The 27,075-nt window shown below is 40.0% G+C and overlaps 1 protein-coding gene across 7 annotated transcripts in view; it reads left to right on the top strand.

Moving 5' to 3' along the window:
* The window catches only part of Enox2 (ecto-NOX disulfide-thiol exchanger 2), a 322,102-nt gene that overhangs the window by 154,738 nt on the left and 140,289 nt on the right, over nucleotides 1–27,075 (top strand). The window lies entirely within an intron of this gene.

Genomic DNA, 27,075 nt, shown 5'->3' with positions numbered 1-27,075 from the left:
CAAATTTGTTAGTGTGAAGTCGGAATAGTGAGGTTGCATGCAAATAATGAAAGTAAACGCTGTCTTTAATCAGGACCAGTGTGTTATACCTGTGCTTTCTCTCAGCAAGTCCATTAGTAGGCTATTTTCAGGAAAAGTCAATGCAAACATTCAAGTAAGCAAAAAAGATGCCATTTCCCTTTTCAGAATTTCCTTTGGCCAAGGGCTAGTGACACCTTTAATCTATCAAAGGGAAAATGATGTCCATTTGGGTTGATGGGTGCTCAGTTGGTAAAAATAAAAAAGCTGTTTTGGGGTGGTAGAAGCACTGGAGAAGGTCTAAAAGTCAGACCTTCAAGAATAGCTTTATAATTCAGACTTCCAACTTCCGTGCACCCTGTTTCCAGCCCCCTCCACCTACATAGTTCTCACAAACCTTCTTTGAAAGGCTCAGGCTGTTCTGGCTTCCTGGTGAACCTCAGAGTTATTTTTGCAAGTTAGCACTGGCAGGGTAATTCTATCCCCTTCTTTGTGGAACAGGTGCTCAAGTCTTTCAAATTTCATTGGCCACTAGTGGTAAGTTTTTTTCCAGGGCAAGACTTTATAGCCCTGAGTACCTCCAGAAGGTCCAAGTATTCCCCCAGAGACTCTCAATACTAAACTGAAAGCTTATCCGAGCATACGGAAAGAGCCCAAACATGCAATGGTGCTGTGAGGGGCAGGACAGGGTATTTGGAAAGAGCGATCACTTAGAGATCATCTTTCGATGATTTAGAACCACCATGACAAGGGGTGTAGTGAGTATATAAATATTTGTCCCTATAGAGTAATCCAACAGTGAGGGGAAAAGTACCTAAAGCAGAGACTCTTAAGAAAAAGCTTATAAGAAGGATTTCCAAAGAGTTGTGTGTATCAACTGTTGGGAAACTCACCCTCCCCCAGCATTAACTGAACTAGACTCCAAATATCATGTAGTACTGTAGTGGCAAAATTGACTTGATGTCATACCTCTCAGTCCTTACTCTTTCTTATTTTTTTGTTGTTTACTGTTATGAGTGAAGAAGGATGGGAAAGGAAGTAAGACAACCATCAAAAAGACAAAGAAAAATGCACCCTTGGCAGGAAACTCAAGTATTGGATCAAATGTTTCCTGAATTAATTTTAGGACAAAAGATCAACACTATCTTTTTCATAATCTAGGCGAGTATTTTCTTCTTAAACCATGGTCCTTCAGCGGCAGGAAGTGATCACCCCAGACAATTTCCCAGTGACAACTATTACTCTCATCTCAGCCTTTGTATTTTTACCATCTGAATACCCATCAGTCCACATGACCATCATTTTACCTCTCATATCTTTTTAAAATTAATCATTTTATTTATTTATATCCCAAATATTGCCCCCTCCCAGCCTCTCTTCCAGAGTTCCTCCCTGTCCTTTGCCTCTGATGTGGTAATCCCCCAGTTTCCCTGCCTCTCTAGAGCATTAAGTCTCTACAGGATTAGACTCATCCTCTCCCACTGAGACCAGACAAGGCAGGCCTCTGCTACCTATGTGCCAGGGCCTTCAGACCAGCCTGTGTATCCCTTTTCCTCGGCGACTCGGTCTCTGGGAGCTCCCAGGTTAGTTGACACTGTTGGTCTTCCTACGGCGTGTCATCCCCTTCAGCTCCTTAAATGCTTCCCCTAACTCTTCTATTAGGGTCCTCAACCTCAGTTTAATGACTGGCTGATAATATCTGCATCTATGTCAGTCGGCTGCTTGTAGAGCCTCTCAGAGGACTGCCATGTTAGACTCCTGTCTGCAAGCACAACATAGCATCAGTAAGAGTGTCAGGGATTGGTGCCTGCACATGGGATGGGTCCCAAGTTGGACCTGCCACTCGATGGCCTTTCCTTCAGTCTGTTCCATTTTTGTTCCTATATTTCTTTTAGGCAGAAGCAATTTGGGGGCAAAAGATGGTGTAGATGGGTTGGTGTCCCCATCCCTCTACTGGGGGCCCTCTCTAACTGCTGGAGGTAGTCTCTTCAGGTTCCATTTCCTGGAATGGGGAGGTTCCCCTTTCATATCTTAAAGGTGTCAGTAGTACTTGATTACAGGAAATCCTGGAAAGGGACAAGACATCCATTTTTTCTTACTTGAATGATTTCATTGACTTCTTCCTCTATCTGCCCCATTCTCTTGCTCCATTCTCACATTTTACTCTTGATATTTCAAATATCTTGACTCCTCATATTTAAGAACAAGTCAGTTGGATCTTCTTACCAACAGTCGTTTTTCCTGAGAGCATCCTGTTACAATACTGGATGCTTTGCCAGAATGTCTTATGTGCTTTCAGTTCAGTCTGAATAAAATTTTCTTGTAATTCAAATTCACATTTCCCCATTCCAACATATATTATAGACATTTATATGCACAAGTAAATTCCAACTATGCTGTTTATTGTGAGCATCTTCACAATATAGTAATAATAAAGGTAAATAAAAGCCTTCAGAATCTAATGAAGTTCCTAGAACTAGACCCATGTATGTATGAAGCTCTTATATACAACAGAGGTAGCTTATAAGAATAATGGAAAATATAAATGGTATTTAATAAGTAGAGGTATGAAATGGGTTATTTAGTCACAGTTCTTGGGAATAGGAAGTGCAGAATCAGTGGGTTGTATCTGGTGGGGGCCTTCCTACTAATTTAACATAAGGCAGAGGCTACAAGAAAAAGGGAGAGGAGAGAAAGCGAGGGAGCCAGGCTGAATTGATCCATGTGTTCAGGAACTTGATCCCACCAACCCCCTCCTAAAATAGTATTAATTCATTCATGATTTAGGCATCTTCTTAAAATTCCTAACTTCAAATAATGTTACAATTCAGCATGACTTCTAGATGGAATTCAAACATTATCAACTACAAAACTCAAAAGCTAAATTTTAAAACATACAGTGGAAAATATCATTGAACATCTTACTAACCTCGGGAAAGTGAATATGATTTAAGACACAAAACCGAGTATATTAAACAGTTCTGTAAAGGGCAACAAGATGGTTCAGCAGGTAAAGGTGTTTATAGCAAAGCCTGAGGATCTAAGTTCAATCTTTGGGTCCCAAACAGTGGAAGGAAAGAATTGACTCCTGAAGGTTGCCTTCTGACTACAAACATGCCAACACACACACACACACACACACACACACACACACACACACACACGTACTTATTTTTATAATTAAAAATTTGTTGATATGTCTGAATATACCTTAAACTATATAAAATGCAAAATATAGACTAAGAAAACAAAACCGGTGGAGGGATAATACTGAGTATATGTAAAGAAATTATACCAATTATTAAGAAAATGTAAACTGGAAGCTGGGGAGAGAGATGGCTCAGTGGTAAAGTGTGCTTTCGAAAGCTTGCAAAGGACTAGAATTTGATTTGCAGCACCCATATTGGGTGTCTCACAAGTGCCTATAACTCCAGTTGCAGAAGGATCCATGTGGCCTTTGCTGGCACATGTACTCAGGTGCACACACCCCCATATGAACATGCATACATACCCATGAATTAAAATAAAATAATAAAAATAGATTATTTTTAAAGAAATGTATGCACATATGGCTAGTTAACTTCTGAAGAGTGATTCAATGTCATTCCTAATCAGAAATATATGCTTTAAATAATACTATATATTTAAATATTAGCTTTAAACAAATTGGTTAAAATAATAAATAAGGGAAGTCCCACACCCGCGGATCCCGGCCCGCAGCAGCTCTCTGCTCCCAGACCAGGTGAGAGAGAGACCCAACCGCCTGGTCAGGTGGGCACTCCTGAGGCTGCAGAGCGGAAGAGACCACCAACACTGCTCACCCCTGCCCACATCCCTGGCCCAAGAGGAAACTGTATAAGGCCTCTGGGCTCCCGTGGGGGAGGGCCCAGGAGCGGCAGGACCCCTGTGCCTGAGACACCGCGGGAACCTGAAAGAAACAGACCGGATAAACAGTTCTCTGCACCCAAATCCCGTGGGAGGGAGAGCTAAACCTTCAGAGAGGCAGACAAGCCTGGGAAACCAGAAGAGACTGCTCCCTGCACACACATCTTGGACGCCAGAGGAAAAAGCCAAAGACCATCTGGAACCCTGGTGCACTGAAGCTCCCGGAAGGGGCTGCACAGGTCTTCCTGGTTGCTGCCACTGCAGAGAGCCCCTGGGCAGCAGCCCACGAGCGAACCTGAGCCTCGGGACCACAGGTAAGACCAAAATTTCTGCTGCAAGAAAGCTGCCTGGTGAGCTTGGGACACACGGAAGCAGAATTTCTCTAGGACCGGGCACGTTCTCTGTTTACCGGAAGTCCCACACCCGCGGATCCCGGCCCGCAGCAGCTCTCTGCTCCCAGACCCGGTGAGAGAGAGACCCAACCGCCTGGTCAGGTGGGCACTCCTGAGGCTGCAGAGCGGAAGAGACCACCAACACTGCTCACCCCTGCCCACATCCCTGGCCCAAGAGGAAACTGTATAAGGCCTCTGGGCTCCCGTGGGGGAGGGCCCAGGAGCGGCAGGACCCCTGCCTGAGACACCTCCGGAACCTGAAAGACACAGACCGGATAAACAGTTCTCTGCACCCAAATCCCGTGGGAGGGAGAGCTAAACCTTCAGAGAGGCAGACAAGCCTGGGAAACCAGAAGAGACTGCTCCCTGCACACACATCTCGGACGCCAGAGGAAAAAGCCAAAGACCATCTGGAACCCTGGTGCACTGAAGCTCCCGGAAGGGCGGCACAGGTCTTCCTGATTGCTGCCGCTGCAGAGAGCCCGTGGGCAGCACCCCATGAGCGAACTTGAGCCTCAGGACCACAGGTAAGACCAAATTTTCTGCTGCAAGAAAGCTGCCTGGTGAACTCAAGACACAGGCCCACAGGAACAGCTGAAGACCTGTAGAGAGGAAAAACTACACGCCCGAAAGCAGAACACTCTGTCACCATAACTGACTGAAAGAGAGGAAAACAGGTCTACAGCACTCCTGACACACAGGCTTATAGGACAGTCTAGCCACTGTCAGAAACAGCAGAACAAAGTAACACTAGAGATAATCTGATGGCGAGAGGCAAGCGCAGGAACACAAGCAACAGAAACCAAGACTACATGGCATCATCGGAGCCCAATTCTCCCACCAAGGCAAACACGGAATATCCAAACACACCAGAAAAGCAAGATCTAGTTTCAAAATCATATTTGATCATGATGCTGGAGGACTTCAAGAAAGACATGAAGAACTCCCTTAGAGAACAAGTAGAAGCCTACAGAGAGGAATCGCAAAAATCCCTGAAAGAATTCCAGGAAAACATAAATAAACAAGTAGAAGCCCATAGAGAGGAGACACAAAAATCCCTGAAAGAATTCCAGGAAAACACAATCAAACAGTTGAAGGAATTAAAAATGGAAATAGAAGCAATCAAGAAAGAACACATGGAAACAACCCTGGATATAGAAAACCAAAAGAAGAGACAAGGAGCTGTAGATACAAGCTTCACCAACACAATACAAGAGATGGAAGAGAGAATCTCAGGAGCAGAAGATTCCATAGAAATCATTGACTCAACTGTCAAAGATAATGTAAAGCGAAAAAAGCTACTGGTCCAAAACATACAGGAAATCCAGGACGCAATGAGAAGATCAAACCTAAGGATAATAGGTATAGAAGAGAGTGAAGACTCCCAGCTCAAAGGACCAGTAAATATCTTCAACAAAATCATAGAAGAAAACTTCCCTAACCTAAAAAAAGACATAGACATACAAGGACATACCCATAGACATACAAGAAGCCTACAGAACTCCAAATAGATTGGAAAAGAAAAGAAACACCTCCCGTCACATAATTGTCAAAACACCAAACGCACAAAATAAAGAAAGAATATTAAAAGCAGTAAGGGAAAAAGGTCAAGTAACATATAAAGGGAGACCTATCAGAATCACACCAGACTTCTCGCCAGAAACTATGAAGGCCAGAAGATCCTGGACTGATGTCATACAGACCCTAAGAGAACACAAATGCCAGCCCAGGTTACTGTATCCAGCAAAACTCTCAATTAACATTGATGGAGAAACCAAGATATTCCATGACAAAACCAAATTTACACAATATCTTTCTACAAATCCAGCACTACAAAGGATAATAAAGGGTAAAGCCCAACATAAGGAGGCAAGCTATACCCTAGAAGAAGCAAGAAACTAATCGTCTTGGCAACAAAACAAAGAGAATGAAAGCACACAAACATAACCTCACATCCAAATATGAATATAATGGGAAACAATAATCACTATTCCTTAATATCTCTCAATATCAATGGCCTCAACTCCCCAATAAAAAGACATAGATTAATAAACTGGATACGCAACGAGGACCCTGCATTCTGCTGCCTACAGGAAACACACCTCAGAGACAAAGACAGACACTACCTCAGAGTGAAAGGCTGGAAAACAACTTTCCAAGCAAATGGTCAGAAGAAGCAAGCTGGAGTAGCCATTCTAATATCAAATAAAATCAATTTCCAACTAAAAGTCATCAAAAAAGATAAGGAAGGACACTTCATATTCATCAAAGGAAAAATCCACCAAGATGAACTCTCAATCCTAAATATCTATGCCCCAAATACAAGGGTACCTACATACGTAAAAGAAACCTTACTAAAGCTCAAAACACACATAGCACCTCACACAATAATAGTGGGAGATTTCAACACCCCACTCTCATCAATGGACAGATCATGGAAACAGAAATTAAACAGTGATGTCGACAGACTAAGAGAAGTCATGAGCCAAATGGACTTAACGGATATTTATAGAACATTCTATCCTAAAGCAAAAGGATATACCTTCTTCTCAGCTCCTCATGGTACTTTCTCCAAAATTGACCATATAATTGGTCAAAAAACGGGCCTCAACAGGTACAGAAAGATAGAAATAATCCCATGCGTGCTATCGGACCACCACGGCCTAAAACTGGTCTTCAATAACAATAAGGGAAGAATGCCCACATATACGTGGAAATTGAACAATGCTCTACTCAATGATAACCTGGTCAAGGAAGAAATAAAGAAAGAAATTAAAAACTTTTTAGAATTTAATGAAAATGAAGATACAACATACTCAAACTTATGGGACACAATGAAAGCTGTGCTAAGAGGAAAACTCATAGCGCTGAGTGCCTGCAGAAAGAAACAGGAAAGAGCATATGTCAGCAGCTTGACAGCACACCTAAAAGCTCTAGAACAAAAAGAAGCAAATACACCCATGAGGAGTAGAAGGCAGGAAATAATCAAACTCAGAGCTGAAATCAACCAAGTAGAAACAAAAAGGACCATAGAAAGAATCAACAGAACCAAAAGTTGGTTCTTTGAGAAAATCAACAAGATAGATAAACCCTTAGCCAGACTAACGAGAGGACACAGAGAGTGCGTCCAAATTAACAAAATCAGAAATGAAAAGGGAGACATAACTACAGATTCAGAGGAAATTCAAAAAATCATCAGATCTTACTATAAAAACCTATATTCAACAAAATTTGAAAATCTTCAGGAAATGGACAATTTCCTAGACAGATACCAGGTATCGAAGTTAAATCAGGAACAGATAAACCAGTTAAACAACCCCATAACTCCTAAGGAAATAGAAGCAGTCATTAAAGGTCTCCCAACCAAAAAGAGCCCAGGTCCAGACGGGTTTAGTGCAGAATTCTATCAAACCTTCATAGAAGACCTCATACCAATATTATCCAAACTATTGCACAAAATTGAAACAGATGGAGCCCTACCGAATTCCTTCTACAAAGCCACAATTACTCTTATACCTAAACCACACAAAGACACAACAAAGAAAGAGAACTTCAGACCAATTTCCCTTATGAATATCGACGCAAAAATACTCAACAAAATTCTGGCAAACCGAATTCAAGAGCACATCAAAACAATCATCCACCATGATCAAGTAGGCTTCATCCCAGGCATGCAGGGATGGTTTAATATACGGAAAACCATCAACGTGATCCATTATATAAACAAACTGAAAGAACAAAACCACATGATCATTTCATTAGATGCTGAAAAAACATTTTACAAAATTCAACACCCCTTCATGATAAAAGTCCTGGAAAGAATAGGAATTCAAGGCCCATACCTAAACATAGTAAAAGCCATATACAGCAAACCAGTTGCTAACATTAAACTAAATGGAGAGAAACTTGAAGCAATCCCACTAAAATCAGGGACTAGACAAGGCTGCCCACTCTCTCCCTACTTATTCAATATAGTTCTTGAAGTTCTAGCCAGAGCAATCAGACAACAAAAGGAGATCAAAGGGATACAGATCGGAAAAGAAGAGGTCAAAATATCACTATTTGCAGATGACATGATAGTATATTTAAGTGATCCCAAAAGTTCCACCAGAGAACTACTAAAGCTGATAAACAACTTCAGCAAAGTGGCTGGGTATAAAATTAACTCAAATAAATCAGTTGCCTTCCTCTATACAAAAGAGAAACAAGCCGAGAAAGAAATTAGGGAAACGACACCCTTCATAATAGACCCAAATAATATGAAGTACCTCGGTGTGACTTTAACCAAGCAAGTAAAAGATCTGTACAATAAGAACTTCAAGACACTGAGGAAAGAAATTGAAGAAGACCTCAGAAGATGGAAAGATCTCCCATGCTCATGGATTGGCAGGATTAATATAGTAAAAATGGCCATTTTACCAAAAGCAATCTACAGATTCAATGCAATCCCCATCAAAATACCAATCCAATTCTTCAAAGAGTTAGACAGAACAATTTGCAAATTCATCTGGAATAACAAAAAACCCAGGATAGCTAAAGCTATCCTCAACAATAAAAGGACTTCAGGGGGAATCACTATCCCTGAACTCAAGCAGTATTACAGAGCAATAGTGATAAAAACTGCATGGTATTGGTACAGAGACAGACAGATAGACCAATGGAATAGAATTGAAGACCCAGAAATGAACCCACACACCTATGGTCACTTGATTTTTGACAAAGGAGCCAAAACCATCCAATGGAAAAAAGATAGCATTTTCAGCAAATGGTGCTGGTTCAACTGGAGGGCAACATGTAGAAGAATGCAGATCGATCCATGCTTATCACCCTGTACAAAGCTTAAGTCCAAGTGGATCAAGGACCTCCACATCAAACCAGACACACTCAAACTAATAGAAGAAAAACTAGGGAAGCATCTGGAACACATGGGCACTGGAAAAAATTTCCTGAACAAAACACCAATGGCTTATGCTCTAAGATCAAGAATCGACAAATGGGATCTCATAAAACTGCAAAGCTTCTGTAAGGCAAAGGACACTGTGGTTAGGACAAAACGGCAACCAACAGATTGGGAAAAGATCTTTACCAATCCTACAACAGATAGAGGCCTTATATCCAAAATATACAAAGAACTCAAGAAGTTAGACCGCAGGGAAACAAATAACCCTATTAAAAAATGGGGTTCAGAGCTAAACAAAGAATTCACAGCTGAGGAATGCCGAATGGCTGAGAAACACCTAAAGAAATGTTCAACATCTTTAGTCCTAAGGGAAATGCACATCAAAACAACCCTGAGATTTCACCTCACACCAGTGAGAATGGCTAAGATCAAAAACTCAGGTGACAGCAGATGCTGGCGAGGATGTGGAGAAAGAGGAACACTCCTCCATTGTTGGTGGGATTGCAGACTGGTAAAACCATTCTGGAAATCAGTCTGGAGGTTCCTCAGAAAATTGGACATTGAACTGCCTGAGGATCCAGCTATACCTCTCTTGGGCATATACCCAAAAGATGCCTCAACATATAAAAGAGACACGTGCTCCACTATGTTCATCGCAGCCTTATTTATAATAGCCAGAAACTGGAAAGAACCCAGATGCCCTTCAACAGAGGAATGGATACAGAAAATGTGGTACATCTACACAATGGAATATTACTCAGCTATCAAAAACAACGAGTTTATGAAATTCGTAGGCAAATGGTTGGAACTGGAAAGTATCATCCTGAGTGAGCTAACCCAATCACAGAAAGACATACATGGTATGCACTCATTGATAAGTGGCTATTAGCCCAAATGCTTGAATTACCCTAGATCCCTAGAACAAACGAAACTCAAGACGGATGATCAAAATGTGAATGCTTCACTCCTTCTTTAAATGAGGAAAAAAATACCCTTGGCAGGGAAGGGAGAAGCAAAGATTAAAACAGAGACTGAAGGAACACCCATTCAGAGCCTGCCCCACATGTGGCCCATACATATACAGCCACCCAATTAGACAAGATGGATGAAGCAAAGAAGTGCAGACCGACAGGAGCCGGATGTAGATCTCTCCTGAGAGACACAGCCAGAATACAGCAAATACAGAGGCGAATGCCAGCAGCAAACCACTGAACTGAGAATAGGTCCCCTATTGAAGGAATCAGAGAAAGAACTGGAAGAGCTTGAAGGGGCTCGAGACCCCAAAAGTACAACAATGCCAAGCAATCAGAGCTTCCAGGGACTAAGCCACTACCTAAAGACTATACATGGACTGACCCTGCACTCTGACCCCATAGGTAGCAATGAATATCCTAGTAAGAGCACCAGTGGAAGGGGAAGCCCTGGGTCCTGCTAAGACTGAACCCCCAGTGAACTAGTCTATGGGGGGAGGGCGGCAATGGGGGGAGGGTTGGGAGGGGAACACCCATAAGGAAGGGGAGGGGGGAGGGGGATGTTTGCCCGGAAACCGGGAAAGGGAATAACACTCGAAATATATATAAGAAATACTCAAGTTAATAAAAAAAAAGAAATAAAAAAATAAATAAATAAGAAGTGAGAGTACACGACAGCCTTTCCACTGCGATTCATTGCAAAAACAAACTATTAATGCCCTGTAGAATCTACTCTTTAGACAATGTTAGCATCTATGTGTATCTAAAATGGTACTAGCTACTTTCTACCCTTGAGAAAATTGAAGAAATAGTCACTCATACAATCTTCTGAGTTTTATGTTTCAGAGGAAAAATTTCAGCTGAGAAAGGCAAATATTGAAGCTGTACAATTTTTCTAATGATATAGGGATCCTTGAAATGAGGTGCTCTGTGTGTGTGTGTGTGTGTGTGTGTGTGTGTGTGTGTGTGTGTTTGTGTGTGTTGGTAGAAAGGAAAGATTGCAAATTGCTGCAAAACCTCTATAATAAATTAATAAATTTAGGCATATATAGAGATCAGAAGACATAGAGCATTATATTTACAATAACCCAGTTTGCATCACAACAATCCAGAAACCACCTAAATTCTCATCATCATTAATCTATGTTTTACAGTGACATATTGTAAAGCTTTCATACTATAGCCACACATAAAAATATTAATTAATCATAGCAGTATAGCATTTTATGAAAATAAGTCCTAAAAGATCCATAGAGCACATTATAGTTTTATAAACTTAAATTTTTTGACACAAGTAGGAAGATAAGAGCTTCAAGGTTGAACTTAGCTTGGGGTATATAGTGAGTACCAAGACAGCATGGGCCACAGAATGAGAAGACCTATATGAGAACCTCAAAGCAAAGCAATAGAAACATAATTTTGATGGTACATATAGGCTTAATAGAACTATATAAAAGAAAGGGGATATAAAAGAAGCGAGAGCTTTATACAATGGTTAGCTTGTCTATGGGAAAGGGTATGTAGGATTACAGAGGAGGGAAACCTTACGGTTTGATGTCAGTTACTGATTGTCCAAATCTTACATTTCATTTTCTATTGTTAGCTTATGGGTCCTTATTACCTTATTAAAAACAATTGGTTAAAACAGGAACCAGCGATGAAGTGAAAAAAATTGTCAGATTTCATGTACTTGAAACCGTGAAATAAATGCATGAATAACAAAATTATTCTTGATAAAAGTCAGGCTAGGTAAATGACAGTTTTCATTGCTAATTTTTTTTCTCTTCCTACTACTTATATTTCATTTGCTCAGTCATTTGTTATCTTTCTATTATGTCTGAGAACTAATAATTCTGAGAGGTATTAATTTGCCTGAAAATTTCCCAGATAACTGAGAACTGAGTTTAAACTTTAATGCTTTCAGAATTACCAACAATTAATAAAGCCCATGAAGCCTCCTTAACTGAGTTCTTTTCAATTATAAAAGTACCCTGCACACATCCTTTTAAAATCTTCCACCACCAAAAGCTTTAACCTGCATATTATGACTGTAGTACTCAAAGTCAGAAATGGTGTGGTAGTCTAATAGTGGTAGATGGTACTGAATTAGTGCACTCAGCTAGATTATGGCATGTTAGAGGGGGGGAAATGAAGGAAAAAAACCTATGCTCTTATCCTAAATCTGAAAGTCTGCTAAGTAAGTTTATTTATGAGACCTTACTTAGTACATCTGTTCATTCCCTGCTACAAATATTCCTCTATCTTCACCATCAGAGAGCTAAAGTAGACCTATTTGAATTTTTTTTTCAAGTCTCAAGGGGGAGGTGAATTAGAGGTAGTTATCTTATTTTAGTGTACTATTTTGTTGTTGAGCTTCAATGTATAAAAAGAGAAAACTAAATGACTAGGAGAAGAGGAAATCAAAGACCATGGATGTGCCATCCAGTGTGAGTATCTTAAAAGTTAACACAAATAAGAAAACTTCTGTTCTCAGGTGAATGAAATTGTTTATGTGCTTTTACTTAATTTTAAATTTTTTACTTAAATTTAATCTAAATATATGTGACACATGCATAACACTATTTTTTAAACAAATTAATATTTTGAAATCTGTGTTATTTACACATGGAATAAAGCAGGTGTTACTGAGAAGCCCACACAGGTGCTTATTTTGTATCCATTCAAATCGAATGCTGTATACAGTCTCCAAGAGCCATAATATTGGAACTGTGCTTTTTCTCCCCAGTGGCCAGGATGATGATCTAATGTTTACTCATGACTCTTATGCCCTCAGGTTAATAATAAATTTAGGCATTATCTCTGAAAGCTTAGCACTCATATACGAAGATCTGAATATTTTATTTCTTCTTACATAGAGATCAGAAGATATAGAGCATTATATTTACAATAATCCAGTTCACATCACAACAATCCAGAAACCACCTACATTTTCATCATCATTAATCTATGTTTTACACAGTGGCATATTGTATTGGACTTAAGAGCTGCTCAAAAGGAGGGAATTTATGCCTGACTCTAACCATTGCCCACTACCTATGCTTAGTGTAGGCAATGAACCTATAGGAGAACCTAGGACTGCTTTCATTCATTATTTACTCTGAGTACAACTAAAATCCTGTGGTGCAATATTGAAATATAGAATTAAACTGAGAAGTAAAGAGAAAAAGGCTATCTAATGACCTCAGAATATGAAGAGACATGTGACAGCAAGGTCCTTGGGACTTCTTTTGCCTGGTATATCTCATGTTGACAGTTTGAAAAATAATGTGATAATCCAGAAACAATAATGTATGCAAACGAAATTAACCCCCAATTAAAACCTGATCTCTCTACCCAAAGAAATAGGAAAGGACAGCCTAGAAAAATAGGAAGGGTTCAACTGTGTGTCACAGGAAAACAGCACAGGCATAGCTGTAGTCCTATTCCAAGGAAATCCAGGGTTCTATTATGAAGCTCCAATGATGCACACCAACATTTTACCCTGAGCATTCTGTAGGGTAGTATAATCGAATGTAAAGTACAAAGCTGGAAATTTCATCCCCACTGGTTATCAATACACCAGTCATTCTTCCTCCCCACCATGTCAGGAAATACCATCTGAAGAGCCTAGCCTTCTGTTCTTCCCCCATAACTGCTAGTTATGAAACTACCCTACCCACTAAACTGGAGTTGGAGGAGACCTAGTAGATACTGATAACTGTCTTTGTTGTCTAGAAGTAACAAGACCACACCTATACACTGTCATTATAGACCACTGGGGTACTACAACTCACCACTGCCCATCAGTGGTGAAGATACTACCACAGGCAGATGTTAGTGTAAGTCAAGGATTTGATTGGGAGTTCTGCATCCACCTGGCAGCAGAGAGGCAGTACCACCTTCCTCTGCTAGAGTAAAGCTGAATAACGCCAGCTAAAATGAAAGGTTTAAGTAAGATCCATCATTTCATAGTTCCCCAACTGCCAGTCCTTTACATAAAAACAATTCGTTGTTTCAAGAGCCCAGAAGACTTCAAACTGAATGAAAAGTTATTATGAACAAATTCTGACACATAGGTGACAGAAGTGTTAAGGGTTATAAGTGATTACTAGGAAGGCATGATTCAAATCCTTCCGTAAGTAAATAGGAGCCCACGAGAGGTAAATGAAAATAAAACTTGAATAATGAAAAGTTTCAGTAAAGATAGGGAGATATAAAGAACAAAAAGATAATTTAAAACAGAAAATACAATGCTAAACAAAATATAAAGCTCTGTGAATGAGATCAATAATGGGATGGAGATAATGGGGAACAATTGGTGAGCTAGAAGTTAAAATATTAGACATTATCTAACCTGAGCAATAAAGAGAACATAGTCTTGTTAATAAGAAATGGTGCTTAAGCTACCTGTGGCACTCAAAATCTAACATTAAATTTTATTAGAATTAAGGAGAGAAGAAAGAAATTAGAGGTGATAAAGCATTTGAACAAATACTATTTGCAAACTTTCCATTTTTTCAGAATATAAACCAACATGTTCAAATGAGAAATTTGTAATAGGATAAATTCAAAAACACACCAATACCTATGGAAACTTCTTAAAACTAAAAATTAGATGGTCAAAAATACCCAGATCTCAATCTATAAAAATTGGCAAATGAGACAGCCAGAATTCAGCCTTATTCATTAGGAAACCCTATTGACAAGCTATGCAGTAGCTATGGAGTAGGAAATTTTGAAAGGATTATTACTTACAATATAAAAAGAACAATTAAACAGGCTGTGGGACCAGAAAGAAGCAGGGAAGAGAGAGAAGAAAAAAGGGAAGAGAGGAGAGAAGAGAAAAGGAGCAGGCACATTCAATTTAAAAAGGACTGACCCAGGGCTCCAACTGCATAGGTAGCAGAGAATAGCCTTGTTGGACCACCAGGGGAAGGGGAAGCCCTTAGTCGTGCCAAGGTTGGCCCCCCAGTGCAGGAGAATGTCTTGAGGGGCTGAGTGGTAAGAGGAGTGGATGGGGGTTTATGGACAAGAAACTGGGAAAGGGAATAACATTTGAAATGTAAATAAAGAAAAATATCTAATAAAAAATAAAATAAAAAAGATAGACAAAAGACAGATATTTCTTGGAAGAGCATATGCTAATAACAACGAATTACTTTAAAATATCTGCTCTATTAGTAACCACTAAGAAACTGTAAATTAAAATCACAAGACATCATCTATAAGAATGGACGGATATCTATATCTGTATATCTATCTGTATCTATATCTATATCTACATCTATATGTGGCACCAATTGTTGACAAATTATTTGTTTAAAAGGAAAACCTCATTAATAGTGTTACAGGTTGGCTCTCTCCCATGGGTCTCAAGTCGGGCCAGTCATTGGTTGGCCATTCCCTCGTCTTTGCCTCTGCAGTTCCTGTAGGCAGGACTAATGTGGAGTTGAAGGTTTTGTGAGTGAGATGGTATCTTTATCCCTCCACTGTGAGTTCTGCCTGGCTATAGGAGGCAGCTACTTCAGGCTCCATATCCTCCAGTGCTAGGAGTCTCAGCTAGACTCAGCCTAATATCCTCCCTGGAGTCTTCCCCATCTCTGGCATATCCTAGCGATGCCCTCACCTCCTGCTACCAATTCCCATTCATTCTTCTGACCCTTTCTCTTCAGCTGTCTCTGTTTCCTCCCCACACCCTGACTCCCCTCCGCATCCCCTCTGCCACCCAATTCCTTCCCTCCATCCACTTCCTTTGATTATTCCCCCTTCTGAGTTAGAGTCAAGCATCCTAACTCCTTGGGCCCTCCTTGTTATTTAGCTTCTTTGTGTCTGTGGATTGTAACATGGATCCTATACTTTTTGACAAATATCTACCTATAAGTGAGTACATACCATGCATGTGCTTTTGGGTCTAGGTTACCTCACTCAATCATATTTTCTAGTTCCATCCATTTGCCTGAAAATTTCATGGTGTCCTTGTTTTTATTTTTTTATTTATTTTTATATCTATTCACTTATTTACATCTCAGTGCTGCTCCCTGCCCTCTCCCGTTGCAGAGACCCTCCCCCACACCCCTTCTCTTTTTCTCTGCCAGAGTGGGGCCTTGCAGGCTATCCCCTACCTTGGCACATCAAGTCTACAGGGTTGAGCACATCCCCTCCCACTGAAGACAGGCAAGGAATGGGAATGGATGTCACAGTCAGGCTACAGCTTTAGGGAGAGCCTCTGCTCTCCAGTTGTTGGCAGAGCCACATGGAAACCGAAGTGCATGTCCACTCAATATGTGCCAGGGGCCTTGTCCCAGCTCATGTGTGTTCTTTGGTTGTTGACTCGATCTCTGAGAGCTCCTAGAAGTCCAGTTTAGTTGAGTCTATTGTTCCTCTTGTGGGGTCCCCATCCAACTCAGGCCCTTTAATCCTTCCCCAAATTCTTTCATAAGGTCCCCAACCACTGTCCAATGTTTGGCTGTGGGTATCTGCATCTGTTTCAGTCAGCTGCTGGGTAGAGTGTCTCAGAGGACAGTTGTGCTAGCATCCTAACAGAGTATCGTTAATAATGTCAGAGATTGGATCTGGTTTACTCAGATGAATGGCAAGAAAGAATCACTCAGGATGATAATTCTCAAATTCCACCCATTTCCCTGCAAAACTCATGATGTCTTTAATAGCTGAGTAGTATTCCATTGTGTAAATGAACCACATTTTCTTTATTTATACTTGAGGGAATCTAGGTTGTTCCCAGTTTCTGGCTATTATAAAGAAAACTTATATGAACATAGTCGAGCAAATGTCCTGTTGCTATCACTTCTCAAGTATTAGAGGTATGTACATGCTTGCTTCCTTGCAAATTTATGTTCTCACAGTGAAACCATTCATAATATTTTTTGTATAATTGTAGTATAAATGTAACTGGGCCCCCATTCTGAAAGGCATTATTAAGATAAGTGAAACAGTAGGAGTTGGCCAGGACTGCTTCTGGATTGGGAGCCTTTTAATTTTCTTTCTTGTCATTCAGGACACACATGTATATGCACTTATACCTGTGTGTGCATATGCACGCATACACACACACACACACACACACACACACACACACACACACATACACACACCAACAAACAAAACTCAACAATAAATGACTCCTTCGTCTGCTGAGTCCTGTCAGGCCTTATTGTAGATAGTGTGAAAATGCAGGAAGTAACTAGGCTTTTCTTGGAAGCATATTATATACATTCTGGGTGGATCTGCCCCATTCCTTGGTTCTATAATCTTGCTTTGTTACCTGTCCCGCTAGGATAAAATATATTGTGAATGGTTCCAGTGGGAGAAAATAAATTCGCAAAGAAGCAAGCATGTACACAGGAACCCTGATCCTAGCCAAGTTAGGAGAGCAAGGACATTGTAGACTTTAACCATATATGGATATTTCCAAGTCCCCACAGACAATTTGATGTTTTTATTCCAAAGAAAATATTGAGTGGAAGAAAGCAAAGAGTAATTAAGAAGAAAATTCTCATATGATTTGTATAAATTGGCAATTTTGTCATAAAATATATTCTAATATTTAATATTTAACATTGTACTTTCAAAGGTAAAACTTTATTTACCATAGAGAAGTACACATTATGCTAAGATATGTGGAAATAACAGCTTTTGCCTGAATAAGTACCCTTCATATTTCCACAGATTTCATCTTTCTTAAAGATAATCATTGCTATTAGCCCAGTCAACTGATGAGACTGAATTTTTGCTATGAAGTATGCTCAAAGTACTGATCCACATTTCTTTACTCTTAATCAGTCCAATATTTAGTTGATCCATTTAGAAAATAAGGCAAGCCTGCCAAGAGACTATATTAACTCTGTGTGTTTGTGTGCATATGTGTGTGTGTGTGTTGTATGTTGTGTGTCTTTGCATACTACTGTTTGTGCAGGTGCACATGTGGATGTCTGTGCCAGCAATTGCAGACCAGAGGACAGTTAACAATATCATTACTTATGTGCCATCTACCTTTTGTTTTCTCTTTTAAGACAGCATTTCTCGTGACTTTAACACAGTAACTATGCCAGACTAGCTTGTCAGAGTGACTTAGGAATCCTCTTCTCTATCCCTACAAGTACTGGAACTATAATTACATTCCATCATGGCCAGCATTTCTATGCATGTTCTGGTGGTAAAACTCAAGTCCTTGTGTTCGATTACCAAGCACCTTACTAACAGCTATCTCCCCAGCCATAGTGAATATGGTTTTCCAAAAGTATAGGTCCCTGCAGGATGTAGAGCAGGCTGAGAATGATATATAAAGAGACAAAAGTGAAACTAGGTTCATCCTAATTTAGGTACCTGTGCTGGTCCAAGACTATGAGCATTGGCCATTAGTTCATTTAAATTAGCCATACTTAAGCACAGCACAATTTTGGGAAAAGATTTCTGGTAATAATTAACTTATTCCCATGAATACTACAATGTTAAGACATGTTTATATCCTGGAGACGGCCCTCTGAAAGCAAGGGTTCAAGGTATCTATGGTAGCAATCTAGCTGAGACTCGTAAGAGTAGGAGTTATGGATCCTCAAATAGCCACTTCCTGTAGCCAGGCAGGACTCCCAGTGGATGCATAAGGACAGCATTCCACCGACAAAACCCCCAAAATGTGTGCAGGAACAAAGTCTGAGCAGAGACAGAGGGAATGGCCAACCAATCCCTGACACTATTAATCATACTCTGCTATGCTTGCAGACAGGAACCTAGCATAACTGTCCACTGAGAGGCTCCACTCAACTGCTGACTGAAACAGATGCAGAGACCCACAGCCAAACATTGGACAGAGCTCAGGGATTCTTAAGGAAGAGTTAGGGGAAGGATTGGGGTACCCAAAGAGGACAGAAACTCCACAAAAAGACCAACAGAGTCAACTAACCTGGACTCTTCGGGGCTCCCAGAGACTGAACCACCAAATAGCAAGCATGGACCGGACATAGGCCCCCTTCAGACATGAAGCAGATGTGCACTTTGGTCTTCATGTGGTTCCCCCAACAACTGGAGCAGGGGCTGTCCCTGAATTTGTTGCCTGCCTGTGGATTCCGTTACCCTAATTGGGTTGCCTTATCTAACATCAGTGGGAAAGGATGCACATATCCTGGTTGAGGAGAGGGGTTGTACTCAGGGCCTCTTCCATTTCAGAGCTGAAGGGTGGGGGAAATGGCAATAGGACCTGGATGCTTGGGTAGTGGGAGGAAAATACTGCTATCGGATATAAAGTTAATAAATAAGCAAATTTACATATATATGTATATATATATATCTTTTTTAAAGATATGTTTACATTGACGCTCTGCATAAAGTGCTTATGGTTCCTCGGTAAGATGGTTTCTTGTTGGCTTAGAAACAATGCTGAAGATAAAATTCTAGGGAGAATGACTAAGGTAAACATAATCTCGTTGTGGTCTGCCCAACAAAAACGTGGTAGTCACTTAGGCTGTCGTAAAGTACAAATGACTTCTCTCATAAGGATGAGTTTTATGGCCTAGAAATAATACTTGGAGTTTTAGGGTGACAAAAAATATTCTGAGGGATCCAGATGGAGCATGGCTGTACAAGTTGCAAGGATTACCAGGTGTAGACTACATCCATGCTCAGCATGCCAGTAGGAGAACAGGTTAAACATCTCCTTTGTTTCAAGGATGCCTATGTGCCTAATTTCCTTTGCTTCTCCAGTGCTTATCTGTATACACAGGTCATTTTATGCTCTGTAACAGTTTTCAGCATCATAGCCATTCAGTCTGTAGAAAATATTAATCAGTTTGCCAAAAGTCCATGCGCGCGCGCACAGACACACACACACACACTCACACAGTTTACCAGAAACATGGTTTTGCAATGGCCCGTTTACACTGTACAGAAGAACAGCTTTAAAGACAAAACAAAGTTTTGAAGGTTTATCAAATGCTATTGAAGATTTCCTCAAATAGGGAGATGATTTCATTTCAACGAGCATCCAAAGTAAGTGTGTGCTGTGCTGTGCTTGGGGAGCTCAGAGAACTAGTGAGGGAGTTAGTTCTCTCTCTCAATTATGTGATGCGTATGGATTAATCTCAGAATTGCTCCTTGCCCAGGGGTCCAACTTTGTGATAGAAAAATGGAAGTAGGTAACTTCTAGATTTTGGATTGGTTTGGTTTGGTTTGGTTTCTTTGTTTTCCAGATTCCAGAAATGGTAAGAAGTGCCATTACCCATTAAGCCATCTCTCTGGCCTAACATCTCCTTTAAAATAAGGCATGTTAGCTTAGTTCTAAGTCGTGTGTGTATGTGTGTGTGTGTGTGTGTGTGTGTGTGTGAGAGAGAGAGAGAGAGAGAGAGAGAGAGAGAGAGAGAGAGAATATTACCTACCCTACCCTAACTATCCAATGTTGCAAGCATTGGAGGAAAAAGTTAGAATGAAAGTTGTTCTCAAATTTACTTTTTTTCCTCCGTAAGAGAGATATAAGTAAAGAAAACAAAAAATTATACATAAAAAGTTTGCTTCACAAGTTGTTGAAAATCTGGCTCTCTTCTTTCCATTGTAATTTTCAAGTCAGATACACTATGAGGAAAGAGAAATGAACCAAGAAATTCATCTCAAATATGATCTCCTGTGTCTAAGACAACCACGGTCACATGGAATTCTAAAACCACAGAACCATAAAGACCTTAGCGGTACATCTTCATTCTTTAGACAGGAAAACTGTATGGACAGACTTGCCCAGAGCCACAGGGCTCTTGATTCCCACTCCAGTGCACAATACAGTCACATGTCTTATAACAATGGATATATATTTTGTTATTGTTATTTATTTTGGTTAATTTTGAAATATTTTGTTGCTATGTAGTTCAGACTGGCTTTGAACTAAAAATCTTCCTGACTCAGCCTTCTGAGTGCTGGGATTAGAGACATGTGCCTCCATAAAATTGTTGTTTGGAAATACGCTTTGTGATGTGGGATTTGGCTATTTTGTCATTGTATGAACATGATAGAGTGTAATGAACAATATATAAATGGGTACAATGTCCTTGGGTAATACAGACTTACACTACCACTATTATGTGTCATCGATGTAAACCTTAGAATGTAGTGCATGATTACAGTCACCTAACATTGGTTCAGGGTCTGCTTCTGTACAAAATAGTATAGTGTAGTGTTCTGAAAAACTTTACATACATGCCTCATTTAACCCTTATAACAACTACATGAGTTCATATATTGCCATAAGCTCAAATGTGTGTACAAAGCATCTGAGACACACAGAGATTTAATGACTGTGTTCCTTAATGTAAGTAAATATTTCTTAGTTTTTGATGACTTGAGGCAAAAGATTACTGATCTGGATTATCAGGCAAAAGCCTGAGATTACTCTAATTCAATAATAAAAGTTTTAGATTACATGGTGTTTCACTGATATAAATTTTAAATACAATCCATTCAGTGTCTATATTGCATGTAGTCCATCCTTTAATTGCTATTTCCCTTAGAAGAGTTTCTCAACCTTGGCTCACTTCTGGAAGCTTAGTGAAGACATAAACCCAGTGAAAGGTTTACAGTCTATATTTTTCCATTAATGGACAGCTGAATAACCATATTTGAAACATTAAAGGTTGTGTACATCGATAGTTTAAAGTATCCAGATGATATATTAGATTTGTATTTCTAACATCGATATACTCCATTAGTTTTGGCAAACCAAGGATTGTCATCCCATTCTCTGAGATGTATATGTTTATCTGTCACAGGGTAGGAAGAAATTTATATTTCAGATGTTATAAAATGCTAGTGTCATTCAGGTCAGTATCTATAGAACTTTCAAAGTAGAGTTAGAAACAGACAGGCATATGGCCACAGAGAGATAGACAAGCAGATATAGAAGATGGGTTGGACCATATGTATAGGGTCAAGAATAGGCAAACAGATAAAGATAGACTTAGAATAAGAGACAAACAGGCAGATGGTGGGAAAGTAAGAGGAAAATAGATATATAAAGAGATTGGGCCAAGTAGGATCTAGAGAGATAGAAGCAGAGACATAAACAGAGATGGCCAGGAAGTTAGACAGACAGAATGCCACAGAGCCATTAGAAGAAAGAAAAGGACAGACATAGAACAGTGACTGCTAATCTTGGTTGTCAACTTGAGTGTACCTTGAATCAATTAAAACACAAGCTGTTTGGGCATACCTGTGAAGAATTTTCTTTAACAGGTTATTCAAAACAGGGAAGCCCACCCTAAATCTATGTAGCATCTTGTTTTGGCAGTCTAGGTAAAAGGACACAGAAGAAAACTTGGCTTTTTATCTCCTAGCCCTTACTCTATCTGGCAAGTTCTCTGTTCCCCTGTTGCATCATTATTTTGCTAGTCTCAGAACCAGAATTGTCAGAGTTCCAATACCAACTGACGACCAGCAGCAGTCCAGGAAGATTCTAGGACTTCAGTGCCCTATTGGGACTTCCAAACCATCCAGCCTTATGGACAGAATAGCTGCCAGATTTTCAGCTTTTCGATTTTGAGATTACTAGATTCCCAATGCCCCCTTTTGGACTCATCAGACTACATCCTGATATATATTCATTCTGCCAGTTTTTTTTTCCTTTAGAGAACCCTGACTAAGACTAATATGGGGTTACAGCAAGGTACAGACAATCAGGAGTATCCCAAAATACAAGGACCTGACGTAGAGATAAATGAGTACACAGGGAAAGAGACACAGAGAGACTCCAGTAGCTTAAAATCTATAGAGAGACCTAAATGATAGAAACTGAGGAAGGAAAATGGAGAAACAATGGGAAAAAGACGAGCTAGGGAAGGAGGAAGAAAAGGAGCAAGTGAGCTACTCTCGGGTTTTCAAATGTGAACAGAGAACACAGGAACACAGACTGAAAATAATGTAATAAAAAGACAGAATGGACTGGGTATCAGAGGGTATACACAGAATCAGGGCACAAACACAGAAACAGAGACTGCAAGAGACTCAGGATGTTAGAGAAAGTTACTAGGACAAGTAAGGAAAAGGGGAGAGAAGGAAGCAGAGGGAGGGAATTAGGGGGAGAAAAGGAGGAAGTTTCCCAAGGATCATGAAGTACATAACAGAGGCTCAAATTGAGGGGCATAGTAAAACACACACCTAGGAAATGTTGAAAGAGACAGGAGAGAGGATAGAAGAAAGGAGACATTGATAAAGAGAGTACCAAAAAAGATAGCATGTGGAAGATTGCATAGAGAAGGAGTTAAGATAGAAGTCAGGAATGCATGAACGGAGAAAGATGGAGGAGGGCACTGCACAGAAGACTAGAATGAAAGTAGAAGTCAAGAAAACAAATGAAGGAGAGAAGACAACAACAGAAGATGGTAAGTAAGTAGAACTGAAAATAAGTGGAGCTTTACACACACACACACACACACACACACACACACACACACACACACACACATTCTGAGGGCCTGGCGTCTAAAAACACACAAGAAACTCTTAGAGTTCAACAACAGAAGACTCTAGTTTTGTAGGCAACTGTACTGAAGGTATGAAATGTGCAAAGAAAAATATAATATCTAACTAAAGGAATCTTTTATTCTGTTTAGTATGCTTTAAGGTAGATCCCCCTTCCTGAGGTGTGGTTCTACCTTCCTGAGCTGTGTGCTCTCTTAGCTAGGCGATTGAACAGCCCAACTCAAATGCTAGGTTTCCACTTCGTGCACAGATTATATGCACTGGACCTGAATGCGCTTTTAATGTTTCTGTGACAAAAGATGGGCTAAGGACGGAGACATTTTCAAAAACTATGCATTCAAATGATTAATAAGGATATAAAGATGTGCTCGGTGTCACTGATCGTTCGCAAAGTGCTAATGATTTTGAGATATTACTTTATTATACTTTCTACAATGGCTACAATCTAAAACACACAACTCAGCTGTTTTGAAGGATATCGAAAAATTAAAACACTGCCAAATTTCTAATATAAAACGTTTTAGTCCTTTGTAAAACAGTTTGATGTTGCACATGACTTAGTAATTCTACTCCTGTGTATCTAACCAAAAAGAAAAAAGAAAGCAGGTTCTCAGACAAGTAAATATGAATGTGTGTTTACAGCTGCTCTACTGCGAATAGGCAGAAGATTGGAAACAGCCCTAATGTCTGTCAATGGATGAACAGATGATAAAGGCAGGTATCTGTACAATGCATATTATTTGGCCATAAAAAGAAATGAAATATTGACGAATGCTACATGACAAACCTTATAAAACATAATTCTAAGTTATATAGCAACCAGACACACAATTTCACATTCTATATGATTTCATTAGTATGAAATAGCCAGAGTCAGTAAATCCCTAGAAAAGAAGATTGCTGGTGGCCAGTAGTTGGGAACAAGAAGGGAAGAACAACTGCTTAATGAGTGTCGGCATTCCCTTGAGAGTGATAAAAATGTTCCAGGACTAGTGAGAGGTGATGACTGCACAACCTTGGGGATGTACAAAATACCACTGAATTGACCACTTTAAACTGTCCTATTTTATTCATGGGAAGGAGAGGGAGATGGTCAAAACAGAGGACAGACCTCAAGGAGAAATTGATGGGCAATCTAGGAAGCTTACAGGGAAACAAGGAAAAACAGAAAACCAAGTGCACTGACATTGAGATCGACTGATGAGAAATACAGAAGGATAGATCAATTGCACAATAAATGGAGAGTCCCTGCCCCATGCTCAGTTTAACTCTTGCCACCACTACCACTACAACTGCCCTTGCTTTTGAGCTCTGGGTGAAGGACAGAGGGAAGAAGCATTTCAGCGCTATACATGGATCATGGAGGATATTTAAGGGAAAAATGGAGTCTGCCAAATGTGTTCAGATCATGATGGGCAAACACTGAGTCTGAATGTCTATGCTGTTTGGAAATATCCCAGAGCCCATGTGCTATTTTGTTAAGAGAGTGCTTGTCGTATGTCAACACTATGGGTCTTTGTCCCTTGTCAATACTGTAAGGCTTGGTTATTGTTATTTTGGTTTCTAAGTAAACACTTTTGAAATCTTTCAGAAATCCATTGTTTGCAGATTTCCCATTGTGCCCCCCCCCCCCCGTTCCCTAGAGGAAAACCCTTTGTTTCTTTGATAAAGAAAACTTACTGCTTTTCTTTTTTATGGTTTTCTACTTGGAGTCTTATTTTCATAGTTTAGAATTCATATAGCTCTCAGGCAAGGTTCTCTAAGATGTTTCTATTTAATATTCAGCTGTAGCACAAAAGAGTTTACCATTATTTTCATTTTTTTAGATTAGAATCTGGAGAAGTGTCTCTTCCTGTAGGCACGTTGCCTTAATGTTGTCAAGGGACTGCTAGTTTTTAAAAATTATATCTGGCACCTAATATTTGCTACCCCTTACTATACAAAAATGTGTAAATAAATTAAAACGTGACTCCATAGTTCCTCAAGTGCTCAGAGCTTCAAGGGGTTGTGGGTAGGCCAGCTCCTGACCAGGAATAGAATCTTAAGCAGTGGGGCATTTGTTATTTGTCCTCAGGGAAGCAGAAAATAAGAGTGAATCTCCAGTCTTAGGATGTGAAGGGATGGGGCCTCCTGTCCTGCCAAGTTCTCCAATGTGCTTTATAGAGCTTATTCCCATCCTAAAAGGAGCGGAACAGTAACATTAGTACTGCAGAGCATCAAAAACCTCATGTCCTCCAGAAAAACTCACAGCCTATCAAAGATCGAGTAAGAAAAAAAGAATCTAGTGAGAATTCTGTCTTCTGTCTATCCACACTGCATAAAGCAAGCTGTCCCTGCCTCTTTATGGAATTATCATTATTTTATGCCTAGAGGGTTAGGCGAGTACCCAGCCTAAAAGTGTCACCAGTAAGTGAATAAGTGAAAGAAGCAGAAAACTGATTTAATAAATTGTGTAAACTAGAAAATCAGGAAGGAACACAAAACTGAAAAAATGAATTCGGCTTCTGTATAGACTGTGTTACACTAGTCCCATGTCTAGCCTCTCTGAAGAGATAACAACACTTAAAAATGTAAAGAAATAAGGGAGACAATAAGACAAGGTCATGACATAATTTCTGATGCATGACTAGGAGTTTAGCAGGTCATTTTTTATTATCTAAGAAAGAAGTGACTTGGAGTTATGGCCTCTTGCTTACTGGTCCAATTCTCCTTGAAACCCAAGATCTGCTGACTATGTAGCAATACTGCCATTGAAGCACAGACCTCCTATGCCCTTCCTTGTTGTTTTTCTGAATTTGCATAACTTTGGGAGAAACAAGAGCCTAATGAGCATTTTCCTCAAACCACATCACTCCACATTTGCTACTAATCTTTGTTATTGTCTGCAGGCCTCCTTCAGTGGTGGTGGCAGCCTGAGCTACAATCTGAATTGCCCACAGGCCTCTGCATGTTGAATAAACACATCTGTCCAAAGACACCAAAGACCCCGAATTCCATCCTCAGTAATGCTGAAAATCTGGTATGCAGTGCTGCAAGTCTTTATTTCTGTAGCACACATAGGCCGAGGAACTGTTTGTCTACTGGTTGGGCCTAATTACTGTGTGCGAAGAGCTTGCTCAGCAAAGCAGCTCTTTGAAAAGCCCTATTTTAGGGGCACAATGCCTATACTTCAGGCCTGCTTTGTGCCTGAAAACAGGTCTTCTGCACACAGTATCTGGAGTCACCTGAGAAATAACACTCCAAAGTCAACCAGGGATGTAGTGATCGATTCTCCACAAAAGGCAGAAGGCTCTGCGGCTCCTTTTATCTACCCTGATAATTACGAAGTTGAACTGGGGAATTAAAGTCTGAAAATAAGTTGAAACTATTGGTATTGAAAGGGTCTTAAGCTGAATAATTGATCCTGACTTCTTTTTATCATTCAGTTATTTTCATT

Source organism: Rattus norvegicus, chromosome X (assembly GCF_036323735.1).
Source record: "Rattus norvegicus strain BN/NHsdMcwi chromosome X, GRCr8, whole genome shotgun sequence".
Taxonomy (NCBI): domain Eukaryota; kingdom Metazoa; phylum Chordata; class Mammalia; order Rodentia; family Muridae; genus Rattus; species Rattus norvegicus.
The sequence above is the reverse complement of the archived record's forward strand: the minus strand, read 5'-3'. Positions and strand labels throughout refer to the sequence as shown.